The sequence below is a fragment of the Macrobrachium nipponense genome, chromosome 42 (assembly GCF_015104395.2).
Source record: "Macrobrachium nipponense isolate FS-2020 chromosome 42, ASM1510439v2, whole genome shotgun sequence".
NCBI classification, from domain to species: Eukaryota; Metazoa; Arthropoda; class Malacostraca; order Decapoda; family Palaemonidae; genus Macrobrachium; species Macrobrachium nipponense.
Genome location: NC_061103.1, coordinates 6,118,412 through 6,140,911, shown reverse-complemented (window position 1 = coordinate 6,140,911; position 22,500 = coordinate 6,118,412). Strand labels below are relative to the sequence as shown.

At 38.0% G+C, this 22,500-nt stretch overlaps 1 protein-coding gene across 3 annotated transcripts in view; it reads left to right on the top strand.

Moving 5' to 3' along the window:
• LOC135212962 (kappa-type opioid receptor-like) overlaps nt 1–651 on the top strand; it is a 3,880-nt gene extending 3,229 nt beyond the window's left edge. For all 3 annotated transcript variants that reach the window (XM_064246718.1, XM_064246717.1, XM_064246716.1), the window contains exon 2: nt 1–651. This exon is cut by the window's left edge and continues 1,730 nt beyond it. The gene's annotated coding sequence lies outside the window, so the exon portion shown is untranslated.
• The last annotated feature ends 21,849 nt before the right edge of the window (nt 652–22,500 follow it).

Here is a 22,500-nt window from a genome sequence, read left to right as displayed (position 1 = left end):
TTTGTTGTACCTTAACACAAGACAGAATTTAAAATTTGGTGACAGATATCAGTAAAGAGGTAATCTTTTTTGGGAATTTAAATATACTTGAGAAAGAGATATTACAGCATTTTTTTTTAATGAAATTGTAGTGCTCATGGAAAAATTGGAAGCCTAGTCTGGTTTTTCCTCCAACAGTCACTGAAAGTGGCAATGATCTTAGGTTCTATAGGATGTATATCAATCCAATTAGCATCTATCACTTGCTAGAATATAAAGGTCAAAGTATGTTAGTCATTATCAATGTATTTCAAATACTGATAACTTAGAAAAGATCAGATGCATAGGCTGGAAAGGGGACCTTAATTCTCAACCTCTTTGTGTGTTTTATGGCAAGACTGCTTAGTTTACGAAGTTGCTTAATGAGCAAAATATTCCCAGTACTCGAAAACAGCCGAGTTTTCAAAACAAATTTCCTAATCATTACACCTAAATTCATTACTCACTCGGCTGCAAGTATGAATTTTCCATATTAAAGAACTTTTTGATTTTGTAGCCTTTATTCTCTTATAAAAAGTTATCCTGTTCTCTGGAAGCGTGCTTTGTAAGTCATTAGTCTTTTAGTACAAAAGGAATGTTTGTATATTTTAAATAATAAAAATTTTAATCGATTTAGTTTTTTTTTTTCCTCGGGCACCTGTTTAATACTTTCATGTTATAGTGTGGGTCAAAAAATGCCATGAGAGTTAATCATCTATATTGATGTAGATTTTAACAGTTAAGATGCGAGGGAAATATAATTGAAACGGAGGAATAGTTTTCCACAATGACTTGATTTACTGTCAGTTTAATAACAAAAGAAAGTAATTATATATATATTATATACAGAGAGAGACGAGGGTTTCATTTCCTTAATTTACTACCAACAACGGTATTCTCAGCTGCTAAGGATATCAAAGAACGCAATAAAATTGATGAGAGAGAGAGGGGACCGGTTTGTGGGGGAAGCTGTAAAATACCTAAGAGAGAGAGAGGGGAAATTGTCCCGCTACCCATCAATCCAATCTGCAGACGACTGAATATTCTGTAAATGACGCACGAATCCCAAAACAAGTCGAGGCGCCCTTCTTCAGCCCCGTTGGCAGAGAAAGTAACAAACTAAGGGACTCTTCAATTGAATAATTATACAGCCTCGCTCCCTTGATCTCTCTCAAGTTGCGTGTGGCGTCCCTGGCAGAGTTATATATAAAACAGCTGTTCTATCCAGATGGGAAGCTGGATTTCCCAAATCAAAGAAATTCCTCGATATTATCTTGGTTTCTTTTAAAATTCTGTTATGTATTATATTCATATATATATATATATTATATATATATATATATATATATATTATATATATTATGTGTGTATACTATTATATATATTGATATTTATTTGTATATATATATATATATATATATATATATATATATATATATATATATAGATATATATATATATATATATATATATATGTATATATATATATATATATATATATATATATATATATATATATATATATATATATATATATATATATAATAAGTATGTGTGTGTACTATATATATGTGATATTTATTGTATATATATATATATATATATATATATATATATATATATATATATATATATATATATATATATATTATATACATACATCGAGCTACAAATGTCCTTTAATATCTAATTCACTCTACCTCGGAATTAATATATTTTCATATATGCTTAACCGAAGGGGAATTTTATTAGGCGATAATAGAAATGTCGCCTAATAAAATTCCCCTTCGTTAAGCATATATGAAAATATATAATTCCGAGGTAGAGTGAATTATATAATAAAGGACATTTGTAGCTCGATGTGTGTATATGAATCACGGTAATGTGATATGATCGATATATATATATATATATATATATATATATATATATATAGACATACATATATATATATATATATATATATATATATATATAGATATATATATATATATATATGTATAGATATGTATATATATGTATATATATATATATATATATATATATATATATATATATATTATAACATATATACTATATATATATATATATATATATATATATATATATATATATATATATTATATATATATATATTGACGAACTATCGCTAAAGCATGCGATATTTCCTGTAGTAAATCTGGAGGAAGGAATGAAAAGAGTTGACCGAGCGCTTCGTGTATTTTCCACACCTCCTCAGGGTCAAGTGATACAAAAAATTCATTATTCGTTACAAAGACACCTCTGTGGCAGCAATAGATAAACATAAAAACTATCGTACTACTATTTAAAAACTAACTGTCTAAAAATGTTGTTTACAAGTAGTTCATCTAGTTTGTACATGCCGGGGCTGCTGTTGATGAAATCTACACGATTTTTCTTTATGATACATGATTCGACAATATTTCGTTTTGTGATGTCTTTACAGAACATGATCTCTTTCGCTTCTTTCCAGTTCATAGTGTGGTTGCACTCATTCATATGTTGAAACAAACTGCTTGCATTATTCCCCGTTCTGACATTATATTTATGGTGTTTTAATCTTGTTTTGAGATCCTTTCCACTTTGTCCCACGTACATTTTATTACACTGATTGCAAGGGATCTCATATATGCAGCCACTCTTCTGTAGAAGGGAATTCCTGATTAACAAGTTCATAAGTATATAGTTCTTAAAAATGACATTAACATTAAATGGCCTCAACAGCCCAGGGATGGCCATAAACTGGTTACAGTATGGTAAAACAAGAAGGTTTTTCACATCAAAATCACTCTTACGACCAACTTCATAAAATGTTTTTCTTGCTCTACAGAAAGCCCTGTCAGTAAAATCACAAGGGTACTCAAGACTTGTTGCAATGTCTCGGACCTTCTGAAGCTCAGCTTCGAGGAGGTCAGGGCAACTGACCCGCAGTGCCCTTAAAAACTTAGACGAAAATACCATCATCTTCGTTTTCGGACGATGGTTAGAATAAAAATGTATGTAGGAATCTATATTTGTAGACTTCCTGTACACAAGAAATCTAAAATTTCTATCATTCCTCACAATTAAAACATCTAAAAACGCCAACTTGTTATCTACTTCAGTTTCCAAAGTCAATTTTATAGAAGGTACTAGGGTATTTAATGCTGTTAGGAAGTTCTCTTCATTTTTGTCAACAGGCCAATTACAAAATATATCATCAACGTACCTAACCCATAGGATAGGACCTTTAGGAAGCATCCTTGGTAAGTACTTACTTTCAAAACACTCCATGTGAAGATTACAAAGTAATGGAGATAACGGATTGCCCATTGCCATGCCAAACTTTTGTTCATAATACTTTTCTCAAAACATAAATTTACAACCTCTAACACACAATTCTATCAGCTTAATCATAGAAGGCCTTTCTAAAGAGAAAGTATATTTTTCCATTTCTTCTTTCATAAATTCAAGTAGTTCATCCACAGGTACCTTTGTAAACAATGAGCTGACGTCAAAACTGATCAACTTAAAATCATAATAAAAATTAAACCTTCTTAACCTATCAATAAAATCCACACTTTTTTTCACGGACACACCTGATTTGTTACCAAGCATTGGAGACAATTCGTTAACACGCCACTTCGATAGTTTATAACTACAAGAGCCTACCGAACTTATAATGGGTCTAACAGGATTATTTTCCTTATGAGTTTTGATAACTAACTCCATATAAATATGGAAGAGTTGGATTTACAGTAATGAACTTTTGTAATATTTCCTTTAGGTTTTTCAGAATACCCTTGATGGTTTTGTTGAAATGAGCATTGACATTATATGAAGGATTGTTTCTTACTCAGCGGCGTGGTTGGTATGATATTAGCGTTCCACCTAGGTGGTCGCGGGTTCGATTCTCGGCCATTCCATTGAGGAGTGAGAGATGTGTATTCCTGGTGATAGAAGTTCACTCTCGACGTGGTTCGGAAGTCAAGTAAAGACGTTGGTCCCGTTGCTGAATAACCACTGATTCCATGCAACGTAAAAGCACCATACAAACAAACAAACAAACAAACAAAAAACTTATTCCTGGGTAGGTTTCTTGGTTTGAGAGTAATTCTAACATTTTATTATTATAGTCGACATTGTTCATGATGACCAATGTGTTCGATTTATCAGCTCTAGTAATATGTAAATCGTTATCTTTTTTCACTTGTAAACAACATTTTTAGACAGTTAGTTTTTAAATAGTAGTACGATAGTTTTTATGTTTATCTATTGCTGCCACAGAGGTGTCTTTGTAACGAATAATGAATTTTTGCATCACTTGACCCTGAGGAGGTGTGGAAAATACTTCGAAAGCGCTCGGTCATCTCCTTTCATTCCTTCCTCCAGCTTTTACGATTAATATTATATTATATATATTAATATATATATATATATATATATATATACTATATATATTTATATGTGTGTGTGTAGGAAAAGTGAAGACAACAATACCAATAGTACATTCCTTTGATTTGGAAAATCCAGAGGACTTAATAGTACTGTAGAAATGTTTTGCCCTTTAAGAAAGTACGTACTACTTGATTGTATCGCACACACGTGTATATATATATATATATATATATATATATATATATATATATATATATATATATATATATATATGTGTGTGTGTGTGTGTGTGTGTGTGTGTAGGTACTTCTCACTGGTTCGTGGATTGGTCCCAGTCTACGAACCACCAGTTGAACCTCTGTTAAGGTTAAGAAAATGGCCATCGGGCTATAGAAAGAGAGAGAGAGAGAGAGAGAGAGAGAGAGAGAGTAGAGAGAGAGTGTGTTTATCTACAAACTTCGTTCCCAGCTGAGCAAAGATGTTGCGTCTAACCCACTGCTTTCGATCGAGGTTTGCTGTTTCGTCGACAGCATAAACAGAAGTAAAGTTAAGGTCCGTATTTATACATTTCTTCATCCCAGGATTTTATGTATGGAAAAATTAAATGAAAAATAAAACACTTTAAGGAAATCATTAAGAAAATTTACACACGATTGATTTCATATTTTAAAAGCTCTGAAAAAATTCTTAGTAATTAAGGTTAGTATTTATTTTTTTTCTTCTTGTTAGGGTTTTGTTTAATGAAAGGAAAAAAAGGAAAATAATTTAAATAATATGTACATTCGTTTGTTTTCAAATTCAAAAACGTCTAAAACAAAAAAATTAATCGTAATTTGTCATAGAGAATTGATAGTCTATGTCATTCATTGTAATTTTTGGGAAAGAAAACTTGATAGAATCTAAATTAAGTGATTTTTCGTGACGAAATTTCTCAAAAATTATAAATTTTTAAATAAGGATAACTAGTGCAACTTTTGTGATTCAGTATTCTGCTTTAGTATATGAATAAAAAATTACATACTGTACATTTAACGTATCAACACCGAGATACTCACTTCAAGGTCAGTTTTATTATGGTTAATGATTTATCATAGTGATCACGTGACAAAGATGAAGATTTAATATTCGTTCTTCAATTTCCCGAAAACTTCAATAATATTCCTCACCAGTTTTCCACGTGAAAAACTGCTTTTGAAATTGGATAATACAGTGCTTGATATTAATAAAATGTTGTCTAGCTTTACCTTCATTTATTATACGTGGAAGGCAATATATTTCGGTCACGTGCAGAGTCAAGTGGAAGACTATGGCATTTATTAGTAATAAATGTAGACTGGCGTCAAATAACTGTGATGCTTAATTACGTAATCGTTAATTTTTAAAATGTAAATGACGGAAATAATTGTCAGGTGAAATACTTTCATTCAGCGTTATTACAGTCCAAGGTAAGACGTGGAATTTAATTACAGGATTTAGTCTCCATTAATTCTACAAAATCTTGTGCCATTAACCTTCGGTCATTTGAATTCATACATAAATTAGTAGCTACAGGTGAAGGCGAATTAAGTTCTGTCTGCGCATTTATCTATCTGTTTAGTATGAGTTACCTAATAATATGCAGTAAAGACAATCCATTTTATGAATGGTAAACCGTCCATATCTGAAATCAATCACTACAAAAATAAACTTTCGTAGCCTGGCAATTTTAGTATAAAGTTGAGAACTCATAATATGCATTAAGGACAATCCCTTTTATGAATAGTAAACTGTCCATATCTGAAATCAGATGTAATTATGGAAATCATTCATTTAGCATTTATGACAGTACTCATGGAAATTGGTGGACTGGAAAACCGAATTGGTTTTCATCTTATCAAGATGTTAAGTTAGCCACTCGAAGTTGAGATTGTCTATGATCGAGTGTACGTACGTAAGTGCGTAACCGTATTTTATAATGTATATGTTGCCATAACATTTGTTAGCGTTTCTTTATACTTTTACTTGGATATAACTGCCAATTGCCAAGAATTGTAATGGTACTGTTACATAAGTTGCACCATGTTGAGTTTGCATATTGTTGCAATTGTACTATCAACTGTAGGCTCAGATGTGAATTTGTCTTCCATGTGTTTATAAAAATGTCAGTTCTAGAGTAAATGTGTAACAGTAAAGTTAGGATGAGTAGCATAGCCTAAAGGCCTAACGACTGCATGCTCTTTGGCACGAGATTGCCATCCTAAATGAACTGTTTGTATTACAGGGAACCAGTATAGGGGTCCAGTGTAAGAACCAGTATAGGGGTCCAGTGTAAGAACCAGTATAGGGGTCCAGTGTAAGAACCTGTATAGGGGTCCAGTGTAAGAACCTGTATAGGGGTCCAATGTGAGAACCAGTATAAGAATCGGTGTTGGTTCTAACTGGTATTGAAGGAGTACAGCTAGGAATAAGCTGCTTTTACAATGCACCTACTGTTAAGAAGAAATAAAAAAAAAAATAAAAAAAAAAAACCGGGAGCCAGCCTTTCCCTCATCCCTTATTACAACAATGAAGATTCGACCGTCTCCGACGTCAAGTACCAGTTCCAGCTAAGAATAGGCCAAGAAGTATAGTAGCCTAGGCCTATGAGGTACCTTTATATTAGCCTACGGTTTGAAGTGTTATGTATAGGCTAGTCTGAGTTAATTGTCCTAAAATGTATGGTAGCCTCCGAATGTTAAAGTCAGGACAATTAACAAATCAATACTGTATACATATGCAGTATAGTAAATACATGAGTCATAAGAATATCATCATTAGAGATATTTATACACGACACAATCACCACAAAAACAAACTTTTGTATCTTCTTGCCCTGACAATAGATGCTAAACATTTAAAATAACTCTTGCTTACATCAGCTTTCGGAAGAGTATACCTATCGATAAATATAAACCTCTTGCTACCCTAATTCTACAAAAACTTTCCTCGGTGATCCAGAGGCGCATGTGCGTAAAGAAGACCATCCTTCGTACGAGACCTTCCACGCGTTGCTGTCTTTGATTCTACCTGTGCTGTTGCTTTTCACAGGTGTTCTTCTTCTTTCTCCCGTTATAAAAGTGTCAAGAACCCAGGTCACAGCCACTCGCCCCCAGGAGGCTTCGTCAATCGAGTGCTTGCAGGTGGAGGCAGCTAAGGTGAGGTTAAAGAGTTCACAGGAGTAATGGCTGTGCTCAAGTTCAATGTCAAAATGGAGAGATTTTTAGATATTTTCGCTTTGCTGTTGTTGCTATTGCTGTTGGAGGGTTAGGAAAGGTCTATGGTAAAGCCTAAAAAGATCTGAAAAAGGTGTTTCGCTTTGAGTTAAAGATACAGGAATTTCAAGATATTTATGATTTATTCATTAGAATCAAAATGTAGAAAATAAATGATGAGCATATTAAACACTACAGAACAATTATTTATAAGAAAATAATGGAGTATCTATTCTAATTTTCGGTGGCGACACAGCGCTCTATTTGGCCGTAGATTTTAGCACGTGGCCAGAGCAGGCTGGGGGTCGGATCACGCCTTGTCTTGTTTTCATGTATGGTTATGTTACTGTTCATTGACGCTAATCTTAAATCTTTATTCGCATCTCTCTCATCGTTCAGTATATTACAGACGCAAGAAAACCAATGCCATGCAAGTAATTTGTTCTAATAAGAGCGTATTGTGGTTATTGCAATTAGATATTGAAACTAATAAAAAAATAGATGGTAGAAATGTTTTCTATAAGATATCAAAAGAACGTGCAATTATTAGTACTACATTAATACTATTCTTCTTGCATTTTAATACGTTTTTATATATTTGTTAATTTATTAAATTATTTTTACCTTATTTAATAAAAAACGAAAAATATGTATTATTCGCCTTTTATGGAAATAATAAAGAAACATATTGTCTGTCGTAAAATTTACTTTTCCTGTAGATATTAATAGTAGAGGAAAAGACCCCATATAGACTCCACTTTTCTAGCCCCACCCCCCGCCCCCCACCCCCCCAAGGGGCGTGGCTACCCCCCTCCCCCTCCTGATTGGCTCATGTACGTACGTGAGGCCTAAAAACGGGGGCCCCCAAAACCCCCAAAACCCCCGGGGCTGGGGCGGGGCAACCCCCAAAACCCCCAAAAGGGGCGTGGCCACCCCGACCCCATATAGACTCCACTTGTCTGGGGGGTGTGGCCACCCTGACCCCACCATAAGACTCCACTATTCTGGGGGGCGTGGCCACCCCTTGACCCCAAATTGACTCCATTTGTATTATAAGCTCATGTACGTACATGAGCTCATAATTGACTCCATATGTATGATAAGTTCCATGTACGTACATGAGCTCATAATTGACTCCATTGTCTTACAAGCTCATGTACGTACATGAGCTCAATATTTAGGGGGGCGTGGCCTTCTACCCCTAACCCCAAATCGACTCCACTTTTCTACCCCTGTGACGTCACATAACTATAAGGGAATAAAACCATCCTTTCAAACCCAACCTCTATTCTTTTTGGGGGGCGTGGCCACCCCTGACCCCAAATGACTCCATTTGTCTTACAAGCTCATGTACGTACATGAGCTCATATTAGGGGGCATGGCCTCCCCTAACCCCAAATCGAACTCCACTTTTCTAACCCCTGTGACGTCACATAACTATAAGGGAATAAAACCATCCTTTCAACCCTCCACTATTCTGGGGGCGTGGCCACCCCTGACCCCAAATTGACTCCATTTGTCTTACAGCTCATGTACGTACATGAGCTCATATTAGGGGGCGTGGCCTCCCCTAACCCCAAATCGACTCCACTTTTCTACCCCTGTGACGTCACATAACTATAAGGGAATAAAACCATCCTTTCAACCCTCCACTATTCTGGGGGCGTGGCCACCCCTGACCCCAAATTGACTCATTTGTCTTACAAGCTCATGTACGTACATGAGCTCATATTAGGGGGCGTGGCCTCCCCTAACCCCAAATCGACTCCCACTATTCTACCCTGATGACGTCACGTAAACTCTCTGGGAAAATAAAACCATTTCTTTTCAACCCCTGACCCCAAATTGACTCCACCTTTTCCTACCCCTGTGACGTCACGTAACTCTCCGGGAATAAAAACCAACATTTCCTTTCAACCCTCACCCCAAATTGACTCCACTATTCTACCCTGTGACACGTCACGTAACTCTCTGGGAATAAAACCATTCTTTCAGCCCCTGACCCCAAATTGACTCCACCTTTCCTCCCACCCCCTGTGACGTCACGTAACTCCTGGTAATAAAAACCAACATTTCAACCCTCACCCCAAATTGATCACCACTATTCTACCACTGTGACGTCACGTAACTCTCTGGGAATAAAACCATTCTTTCCAAACAACCCCCGACCCCAAATTGACTCCACCTTTCCTACCCATGTGACGTCACGTAACTCTCCGGGAATAAAAACCAACATTTCAACCCCCTCACCCCAAATTGACTCCACTATTCTACCCTGTGACGTCACATAACTCTCTGGGAATAAAACCATTCTTTCAACCCCCGACCCAAATTGACTCCACCATTTCCTACCCCTGTGATGTCACATAACTCTCAGGGAATAAAAACCAACATTCAACCCCCACCCCAAATTGACTCCACTTTTCTACCCTGTGATGTCACGTAACTCTACGGGATAAAACTTGACCCCACCCTGACCCCAAATAGACTCAGTTCACTGTTTTTTGCGACTCATGTCCCCTTTAATTGTTTCAAAGTAACCGGGACGTTTACCTCATCCTCCTCCTATAAAATCTCTAAAATTTATATATGCACATTGCGAATATACTCTCTCTCCCTCCCTCCCTCCCTCCCTCCCTCCTTCCCTCCCTCCCTCCCTCCCTCTCCCTCTCTCTCTCAGCCGTTACATTTTGTTTTATATATATATATATACACAGCTGCTTAGATATTTCAGAGTATCATGATAAAAGGATATTTGGGGACTGACTTCATCCACATGTGATATCTCCCCCAATAACCATATCAGAGTCAATGTTATCTGATGATGAATCACGCACACACACACACACACACACACACACACATATGAAGAAACGAGACCTTATCGCCATATTTGCCCAGCTGACTTCACGCCAACGTGAAATTTTATTTTTCATAGAATTTGAGTCATAATCTAGGTGGCGAACACAAGGACAAAGGTACACATTTCAATTTTGTTTATTTATTATACAGAGTTTGAAAGAGGTTGAAAAATCAAATTACAGACGGAATTGTTATTTTATATTTATAACCAATCCTAAATACAGGGGAATGAATTAATATTCCATACAAATACATACATTAGAAAAAAACTGTACAAACACGAACGCGATAATATGCGCATTCGCTTTTTCAAAAACAATACTTCAACGAAACATACTACGGCTACTATATATTTTCTAACCTGTTCCTTGACATCACAACCCTTAGTATATACCACAAACATCTTCTCCAGCACTTTCCCGACCGTGTATCGAAGACGACGACGTTTCATCTAACACCTCAAAGCTTTTAAATTTAGCTAACAAGTTTTTCACTAACTTGTGCGAAGAGGTTGATGAAGCCATGGCGAGAGTTCACGTCTTGATGTGACAATCCTTCAAGTCATCCACACATGACTCATTTTATCAAAATCAGTATCACGTGACTAAACAGCTCCGATATCATTGTTCCTAAAATGTTAATAAGCCACCCACACACTCGCCATCTTGTTTTTCGCATGTCCCGCCCTCACCTTCCCACCCCCTCCTCCTCCTCCTCCTCCCTCCCCTTCCCCCCCTCCTCCTCCCTTTTTCCCCATATTTCGCCACGTTTCGATTTGCTTTTTAATGGCTATATTCCTTAACATCCAATCTTTAACCCCCGCCATTTCAATGAAGTAGCGATAATTCGAAATATTATCAACGTGTGTTTTTTTATTCCCTTGAAATTCTCGAGCTATATCTAAAATATTATAACCTGCGAGCGGATGAGTTAAATCTCCTTCTTCATTCCATTCAACCGTGTTAGAATCTTGTAAGTGCTTAACAAAAGCCGTAACGTATGACTTTTGGGGTTCTTTAAAAAATATTGGAATAATACCTGTTAAATCGGGATTGCTCTTTTGCGAGTCATGTCCCCTTTAATTGTTTTCAATGTAATGGGGGCGTTTACCACCTCCTCCCTCCAGTCACTGCACCTACATTTTCTATAGGAGGGGGAGGAGGAGGAGGAGGAGGTCCCGTGAGCGATATAGCCGGCATAGGTAGGTGGTTTTTGGATATTAAGGGAGACGTGTCCGCTACTACTAACAGCTGCCGTATCCAACTTGCCAGTACCCTCTAGGTTATTAATATCACCATCACAAACCTCTTTTCTATTCATTAACCTCTCATAGGTAATGGCAGGGATAACGTAAAACTCCTTCATTTTCAATTAAAAAAGACTCCCTACCAAACTCGCAGCAATAGGCAATAAAACCGATAGAATAGTCACCCCCCTTTACGACTTTTCAGTATATTTTTCTTCTAGATATGGACGTTGTTTTCAAGGACACAAGACGAATTTCTCGTCTACAATTTCTTAGTGTTTAATAAACTTCTTATCTTGAGTTAGATTACCACAAAGAAAATTTCTAAAAATTTCCGAGAGAGTAGACACCAAACCACCGTTTAAGATGGGAATAACTTTACTTCTTTCACTGGGTGATAAACCAGAGATGAATAAAAATAAAGTTTTTATTTTTACGTATTAAAGGTTGCTTACGCTTCATATCCGTACAATTTGAGACTCATCAACCAGGAATTGAATTGACTCGGATAACCTTTCCAATGACGTAATATTGAGTTTTATTATCTTTCCTCCTCCTTCCCAGAATAGTGATATCATACGTTTCTGGTAGATTTGTGCGAATTAATTCTTCACGATAAAATACGCCCTTTATTTCTTCACCCGCTAAATCTTCCAAGAAGTATACGACCGGATTTTGCCTTGTATCCACTTTTCGGATTTTAAAAATTTCCAGAGTATTTTGAATTGTATATCCCCTCCTAAAAATTGCGTTGCGACGCTCATCGGCAATACGTACAACGTCTCCAACATTCAAGAGCGAAATGGCGGGAGGATTAACGAGAACAGCCTTTTTTATACATACTCGAGAATTGACGTTCAATGTCATCTCTATCCGTTAATGCGTGAACCTCTTGCGGGGTGCGACCCAAACTTCTATGGGGGTATGATTATTATAACTCTGAACAATGTCGCGCAAGACGTTAATGTATTTTAAGGTATTCTTATGTGTGATGATATCTATATATACGACCCTTAATAGTCCTTATGACTCTTTCAGCTATAGAGGATTTTATTTCTCTCGAATAAACGCTATATAATTTTATATTTTTCTACTAGATATTCCCTGACGTGTTTGTTATAATATTCCCTACCCTCATCGCTATTCAAACGTGAAATTCCCAAAAATTCGGTAGATTCGATAACCTTCTTCAAAGCGCGACGCATAGTAACACCATCCTTCTTTTTCAAGGGAACAATTTGTAGATATCTGGAAAACACGTCAATAAAGACTAGCAAATATTTAAACCCATTATTATACCGAGCTAATTTGGACATATCAGCTAAATCGGTGCTCGCTATTACTCTCGGTTTGGGTGATATGATTTTTCTTTTTCTTTGGGGAATTTTTTCGAGTGACTTTATGCAGTGTGTAAGACTTTTGCCCACGTAAGAATTCTTTAACATTTTCACGAGTAATTTGGCTATTCAGATTTTTCGCTACTCTGAATAAAGAGTCCACCCCGCTGAAACTACCCACACCCCGTGCATCTCCGTACAAAGTTTTTAGCAGTTTTATCCGTTCTTTATCCATATTGGTAAGCTATTTGATATTCCGTTTCACCCAGAATATTAGTTCGGAGCTGTAACAGCTCAGGTGTTGACGGAGCGAAGTCTACTAACAAATAACCGTAGCGGTTACGTGATAGGGCCTTTTTATATATGTCTGAAAAGGCTGAAGCTTTTTGACGGCCGAATAACTGCCGACCTAAAGTTTCAATTTGGACTAAAATCACGATTTTTCATTAGAATATAATGTGAGCAATTCAAGCTTATACTTCTACTAAACTTGCCCGAATGAAACATATTCTGCGTTATGAATATAACTGAAATAGATGAATGACGTCCCGCTGTGAAGGCGTTGGTGACAAATTTATTATCACTGGCCTCAAGGAAGCAATCATCGAGTATGAATAATAGACCTTTATTAACCCCGTCGCCCTGCCCTTTTCAGCGTAATCAAAGGGATTTAAAATTTCTTTGGATACTTTAAATTTGGGACCTATTGAGGGATGCGTTTCGAGGGGGGGGGTGTTCAGATAACCCCGCAATATAAAATGTATTGGAAATGCGTTTCATAGAGTTCAATGATTTTTTGACATAGGACTGACTTGCCACTGTTACTAAACCCCTAAACCCCCGCGATGATAATACGAGCGGGATTAGCGAACAGGTCTAACAACTGCCCAGGGAAGGGACCTGTCGCGGCCATGATGTTAGCGCGTTTAAGACTATAGTTGTGTACTTTACGCGCTCCTTTTTATATACAAGCCTTAATAATAATTAGGGTGAATGGAAGTTGACGGCAATAATATTTGTTTAATTTCCATAATGAAATACATACAGGTTTTCCTCAATAATAAAAATAGAACGTAAAGTAAAAATGCAAACTATAATAAAAAATTAAATATAATAATTCAAAATATAAAAAACTAACTGTGTATATGATTATATAATAAAAATACATTATATACAATATAATATATTAAAATATATGAATATAAGATAAAATATATAGTAAAATATACAAACTATGACACCCGGTCAAGGTGTGATACGCCCCCGTTTAACTGGAGGAGAGGGTGAAACCATTTCCCGTCGAGGAGAAGTCAAAGACGTCGAAGAGAGAGAGGAATTAACATTGTATATTTTACTATCTCTTCTCATTCGTTTTCACCGTTTTTTAACATCCTTTCACCCGTGGGAAATGACGTGATGGATGTAGGGTCGGAGGAATAGGAGGAGTAGGAATTCTCGAGGTGCTAGGAGCGGGAATATTTAAAATTGGAGAGATTGCCGCAACTACCGGCGCCACCACTACCCTCTCTCAGATCCTCCTCCTCCTCCCCTCCCCCTCCCCCTCCCCTCCCCCTCCTCCTCGCTATACCCTCTTCCACCCCAAGTCTGGATGTCCATACGCCAACGATTTATAAGGTGTCACATAATATCTCTTGTCCTCTAAAGGGACAGAGAGATACCTTTCGCTGGCTCGTATGGACACATCGTGCCTCCTACTCTTTGCAAATTGTGCACACGAGTATAAGTAATCTCATTCGTTTTCGATTACAGCTCGATACTGGTCATGTGGAATGGTGGTTCTTTTGCCGGCATCTTTGTACACCTTTCAAGGTGTTACTACGACTAGTTTCCGTCAGATACGAATAAACTTTAGGTTTAACGCCGATAAATTCCCTCATGAGTTCAGCCCCCGTTTGAACCTTCACTAACCCGAGTTCCCCCTTACGTGACTCATCATACAATTCGTGAGTTTTGGGGAAATTACTCAAATCCATGTAGGGTTGAGCACACCCTTCAGTTCCCGATTGAGGTATCAGTCACTAGGGAAAAGATCAAGCTGTCAGTGCGGTATAAAGGAGCTGAACTCGGTGTCCATACTGCTTTCGAAAGAACGTCGTAATAGAACCGATACATCATATCCTTCGCCATGCTAGTATACTGAAACCGATATAAATCGGGGGATTCAGCCATAACAGACTCTTTGCAATGGTTTATAATGTACCTGTCGTTACCCATTTTTTCCAAAGACTTGTACGTGTGTTGGACACATTCCTGAGAAGAGAGGCTTCACCGGTGGTGACGACAGTTCGGGTAGAATAATTCAATGAATTTTTTAATAGTGACACCCCGAAAGACCATTCATATATGATTTTGATGGTGTTCCTCTTGTCCGGATCGGTCTCTTTAGCACGCCTTTCGGCATTCTCCAGAATATATTCCCTCAAATAAAAATCATGTTGAATTTGTACTTTCTTTCCTTATTACATCAACTTCGAGACCGAGCCTTATCAACGTTTGTAATAACGGAAGACAGATCAAGTGATTACGCATGGGTAAATGCGTACCCGTCAACTTAAACATTTTTCTTGGGTAGCTTCACCTTGAACTTATTCATTAGGTTTTTACTATAGGGCGATAGATCCTGGTGAGTCACATTCATGTGATGAATGGCGAGAGGGAGATCGTCCGTTCTGTAGAGCAACATCCCGTCTAACTGGTTTGGTATCGAGCAGTATAAAATAACCGTATTCACCCTGTGAATCAATGGCGGTAATATCGCTAGCGACAAAACTTTCTAATTCGACAGGGGAAAGTTCAGTTATTTCACCCAAGGGCATTTTGTATTTACTCATGACTGTGGGATACAAACTGGTGAAGTCAACGTATAATATGTACGATTGAGGATCACCCACCTAAAACTGGGATTTAACTCTGGATTATTAGCTACGCATTGCCTTCGAACTAGACTACAAAAACCGCCGCGGATGGTTTTACAAATTAATTGATAGAGTTCACCATTCGAAATGAGGGGAGACGAAGTTTTAGAGGAATATAGGAAAGCATCGAGTGAGAGAGAGGTAGAAGTCAGGTAACGGGCAGGGTCTAGTCCGAATTGCACCATGGCAGCCTTCCTCCAAGCTAAAATAAAACGTCGGCTAATAATCCCACATCCATTAACAAATACAAAACGGTATAATCTAGAAGATTGGTGCAATTAGCGGCGTTCCAAACCTTGACCACGTGTGCATAGCCCCCGCTGGAAAGGGTTTCTCCCGTAAGTTCCGAATCGAAACACTCTCGAGAAGGGATGCCGGGCTTTCGCAGGATATTGAAGCCCGTCACATAATCATAAGGGTAGTACTGTTTACCCGTACCCAAAACTAAATCGAGACAATCCCGAGAATACTGGGTTAACAACTGACGTGCGATTTCGAGGGAACCTTTCTGTTTGATATGACTCGAGGGCGAGACTAGAAAGGGTCCCCCTAATCACGTTGTTGCTATCCACGAATCTCAGATTGCCCGATCTGGCCCGAGTAAAATTTACTACCCTCGCGTTTCAGAATTTCAAATCATGCTGAGCCCCCGCCTCTTCAAGACCAGGGCGATGGTCATATGACAAATTGTGTACGAACACTGTTAAAGTTGGCTCCTTAAATTGCATATTCAAATTACACTGTGACACAGTGCACACACAAAGTTGTCCCGTGCCACAAAATGAGCGTGATGTCGCATTTTCGTGACTCAGCCTTGAATTCGACGTTACATCCTCCGCAATGAGTGCTCGCTTCAAAACTTACGGGCGGATTCAGGACTCATATGTAAAGGATACGCACGCATTTTGCTCACGCAATAACGCCCAGTCCCGGTTCATGTTCTGCAAACAATCATCAACGCATTTCTCTCCGTGACTTAGTCTATGGGTACAATATTCCCCCGTTCTACCGTCAACGATCACGTAGCAGTAAGCGAAAGCTTTCTGTCGAGATACTATTCTCGGATCGTCTTCTCCGGTCTTCGGTTGAATATTATACGCCTCAAAATCCAGGAAAGCCATGTGCGAGATTGGCAGCAGAGCTTTAACTTTAGTAAACTGTTTAAATTGGCCGGGTTCTGGTATTCGACAGTGGTTCGAGCAGTACAGGCCTGTGTGTGCGCCTCACGGATGGTGGAACTATTAAACAAAGTCAAACAATTGTAACACATACCACCCGCGTGCTCAATCCCCTGCCCCTGCTTGAATCCGTGTCGGAACTTCTTCACGAATGCCAACAAAACAAACATATCTTTAATCTTTATCAAGCGACGTGGTCGTCAGTGATTAATAACAACGTGACCAAATGAGGGCTTTGGGGGTTACCACCTTTCCTCGCTAGATGTACCGTCCAATGTTTTTTCCGCTGTTTCCCCATGAATAATTCACATAATTTATACAGATATATGTTGAGGTTATTCCCCTTTTCTAATGTTTTGAAGAGTCATGGGTCAACGGCATATCTGGCCGAGTGTTTGATATTAAATTGTCCCCTCCCCATCCTCCTCATTAAGACACGAGGGAGGTTTTTTAATACGTGTGGGAGGGTTATCTCGCAGTACAACGTACGCTTCTAACGCTGTAAAACGACACAGTTGTACCCGGACTGAAATATTGATAACCTGATCACTACCGCGGACTCCCTTGGGATACACCTGGAAGTTATTAATATTCACTAACTCACGCCGCGTGATATGAAGTTCAACCCTATCTAGCGAGGTCATACACCAACCCGAACCCTCAGTATGGTTGAGTCTTTTCTTCCAAGTTATTAGCTATAAACTCAATAGCCTCCTCCAGGGAGTCATAGATCGAGTCAATCGTAGTGAGGGTGGGTGGAGTACATACATAGAAAGCACTTTTTTCATTCATGTCGCCTAGCATCCTCACGCTGGTGATAATAACGCACAAGATAAGCATAGCCGAGCGAATACCTCTTTCGAGGAAGTTACTGTGCACATCTTCGCGTAATCGGGTTATGCTACTACTTAACTTCATTGCCACGTCAATGTGTGACCCTACTGCAGCCGCATAATGAATGGTACTCACTACCTTATTACCCTCCGTTCTTTCCCTCGTGAGTGAAGATCCCCTTCTGGTTCCTACACCTCCACCAACGCGCGATGCTTCATTATTATTATTATTACTCCCCATCAAATCTTCATCTAATGGGAAGTCTTCAGCGAAGGGATCTGTAAAGATAATTTTAAATAAGCACCGGAGTGAACGTGTATTATAATAATAATAATAATAATAACTGCAAAAACTGCAATAATAGTAATAATAATAATAATAATAATAATAATAATAATAATATTTTACCTGGATCGGAGGGTGGTGAGGATGATTCATCATGGCGGTTAGAGGCTTGGACATTTTCTTGAATGACGTGACAATCTGTGTGATAACAAATTCATGAATAAGGTGTGACATAACATGAACGTGGAGGTTTTTATGTACATATATTATAAACCCGATGCCCATTGTTAGTCATACAGTCTACATTCAACATGTGTAGCGATCACATCATATACGTGAATAGCAATGCCTGTATAGGTACATTTCCAGAAAATCGGGCGTGTAAATTTACCAATAGGTTAGCCGTCCCTATATCATTACCGAAAGGAGTGGAATATGAAGTGGGGCTAGTGGGAGTCATTCTCCCGAAATTATATTACGCTATTAAACCAGGAGACGTTGATTTTACTATTCAATTTAACGCGATCTATAATGAGTCAGATGGGAAACGCATTTACACGTATATTTTAAGTCCATTTCGGTTGTTGGGTGGTGATATGAATGTCATGACTAGAGCGTTTAATACGGAAATTATTGAACAATTATCTGAATTTTACGGAGAACATATTCGCGGAGCTATCCGCAGGGATGGTTTATTCTCATGGAATGATGACACGAAGAGAATGAGCATTGCACATATCGATGCAGGAGCAGCCAAAGTTGATATGATTGATTCAATTACGATTAAACTCAGTGCTAAAGCAGCTAATATGTTTGGTTTCAATGAAAAAGTCAGGTATTTTAGTCAAATTGAAACTTTAGGTCGGCAGTTATTCGGCCGTCAAAAAGCTTCAGCCTTTTCAGACATATATAAAAAGGCCCTATCACGTAACCGCTACGGTTATTTGTTAGTAGACTTCGCTCCGTCAACACCTGAGCTGTTACAGCTCCGAACTAATATTCTGGGTGAAACGGAATATCAAATAGCTTACCAATATGGATAAAGACGGATAAAACTGCTAAAAACTTTGTACGGAGATGCACGGGGTGTGGGTAGTTTCAGCGGGGTGGACTCTTTATTCAGAGTAGCGAAAAATCTGAATAGCCAAATTACTCGTGAAAATGTTAAGAATCTTACGTGGGCAAAAGTCTTACACATGCATAAAGTCACTCGAAAAAAATTCCCCAGAAGAAAAATCATATCACCCAAACCGAGAGTAATAGCGAGCACCGATTTAGCTGATATGTCCAAATTAGCTCGGTATAATAATGGGGTTTTGGGGTATTTGCTAGTCTTTATTGACGTGTTTCCAGATATCTACAAATCGTTCCCTTGAAAAAGAAGGATGGTGTTACTATGCGTCGCGCTTTGAAGAAGGTTATCGAATCTACCGAATTTTTGGGAATTTCACGTTTGAATAGCGATGAGGGTAGGGAATATTATAACAAACACGTCAGAGAATATATAGATAGTAAAAATATAAAATTATATAGCGTTTATTCGAGAGAAATAAATCCTCTATAGCTGAAAGAGTCATAAGGACTATTAAGGGTCGTATATATAGATATCTCACATAAGAATACCTTAAAATACATTAACGTCTTGCGCGACATTGTTCAGAGTTATAATCATACCCCCCATAGAAGTTTGGTCGCACCCCGCAAGAGGTTCACGCATTAACGGATAGAGATGACATTTGAACGTCAATTCTCGAGCATGTATAAAAAGGCTGTTCTCGTTAATCCTCCCGCCATTTCGCTCTTGAATGTTGGAGACGTTGTACGTATTGCCGATGAGCGTCGCAAACGCAATTTTTAGGAGGGGATATACAATTCAAAATACTCTGGAAATTTTTAAAATCCGAAAAGTGGATACAAGGCAAAATCCGGTCGTATACTTCTTGGAAGATTTAGCGGGTGAAGAAATAAAGGCGTATTTTATCGTGAAGAATTAATTCGCACAAATCTACCAGAAACGTATGATATCACTATTCTGGGGGAAGGAGGAGGAAAGATAATAAAACTCAATATTACGTTCATTGGAAAGGTATCCGAGTCAATTCAATTCCTGGGTTGATGAGTCTCAAATTGTACGGATATGAAGCGTAAGCAACCTTTAATACGTAAAAAATAAAAACTTTATTTTATTCATCTCTGGTTTATCACCCAGTGAAAGAAGTAAAGTTATTCCATCTTAAACGGTGGTTTGGTGTCTACTCTCTCGGAAATTTTTAGAAATTTTCTTTGTGGTAATCTAACTCAAGATAAGAAGTTATTAAACACTTAAGAAATTGTAGACGAGAAATTCATCTTGTGTCCTTGAAAACAACGTCCATATCTAAGAAGAAAAATATACTGAAAAGTCGTAAAGGGGGACTATTCTATCGGTTTTTTATTGCCTATTGCTGCGAGTTTGGTAGGGAGTCTTTTTAATTGAAAATGAAGGAGTTTTACGTTATCCCTGCCATTACCTATGAGAGGTTAATGAATAGAAAAGAGGTTTGTGATGGTGATATTAATAACCTAGAGGGTACTGGCAAGTTGGATACGGCAGCTGTTAGTAGTAGCGGACACGTCTCCCTTAATATCCAAAAACCACCTATGCCGGCTATATCGCTCACGGGACCTCCTCCTCCTCCTCCTCCCCCTCCTATAGAAAAATGTAGGTGCAGTGACTGGAGGGGAGGAGGTGGTAAACGCCCCCATTACATTGAAAACAAGTTTAAAGGGGACATGACTCGCAAAAAGAGCAATCCCGATTTAACAGGTATTATTCCAAATATTTTTTAAAGAACCCCAAAAGTCATACGTTACGGCTTTTGTTAAGCACTTACAAGATTCTAACACGGTGAATGGAATGAAGAAGGAGATTTAACTCATCCGCTCGCAGGTTATAATATTTTAGATATAGCTCGAGAATTTCAAGGGAATAAAAAAACCCACGTTGCTAATATTTCGAATTATCGCTACTTCATTGAAATGGCGGGGGTTAAAGATTGGATGTTAAGGAATATAGCCATTAAAAAGCAAATCGAAACGTGGCGAAATATGGGGAAAAAGGGAGGAGGAGGGAAGAAGGAGGAGGAGGAGGAGGAGGAGGGGGTGGGAAGGTGATGGGCGGGACATGCGAAAAACAAGATGGCGAGTGTGTGGGTGGCTTATTAACATTTTAGGAACAATGATATCGGAGCTGTTTAGTCACGTGATACTGATTTTGATAAAATGAGTCATGTGTGGATGACTTGAAGGATTGTCACATCAAGACGTGAACTCTCGCCATGGCTTCATCAACCTCTTCGCACAAGTTAGTGAAAAACTTGTTAGCTAAATTTAAAAGCTTTGAGGTGTTAGATGAAACGTCGTCGTCTTCGATACACGGTCGGGAAAGTGCTGGAGAAGATGTTTGTGGTATATACTAAGGGCTGTGATGTCAAGGAACAGGTTAGAAAATATATAGTAGCCGTAGTATGTTTCGTTGAAGTATTGTTTTTGAAAAAGCGAATGCGCATATTATCGCGTTCGTGTTTGTACAGTTTTTTTCTAATGTATGTATTTGTATGGAATATTATTCATTCCCCTGTATTTAGGATTGGTTATAAATATAAAATAACAATTCCGTCTGTAATTTTGATTTTTCAACCTCTATCAAACTCTGTAATATAAATAAACAAAATTGAAATGTGTACCTTTGTCCTTGTGTTCGCCACCTAGATTATGACTCAAATTCTATGAAAAATAAAATTTCACGTTGGCGTGAAGTCAGCTGGGCAAATATGGCGATAAGGTCTCGTTTCTTCATATGTGTGTGTGTGTGTGTGTGTGTGTGTGTGTGTGTGCGTGATTCATCATCAGATAACATTGACTCTGATATGGTTATTGGGGGAGATATCACATGTGGATGAAGTCAGTCGCCAAATATCCTTTTATCATGATACTCTGGAATATCTAAGCAGCTGTGTATAATATATATATAAAAACAAAATGTAACGGCTGAGAGAGAGAGGGAGAGGGAGGGAGGGAGGGAGGGAAGGAGGAGGGAGGGAGGGAGGGAGGGAGGGAGAGAGAGTATATTCGCAATGTGCATATATAAATTAGAGATTTTATAGGAGGAGGATGAGGTAAACGTCCCGGTTACTT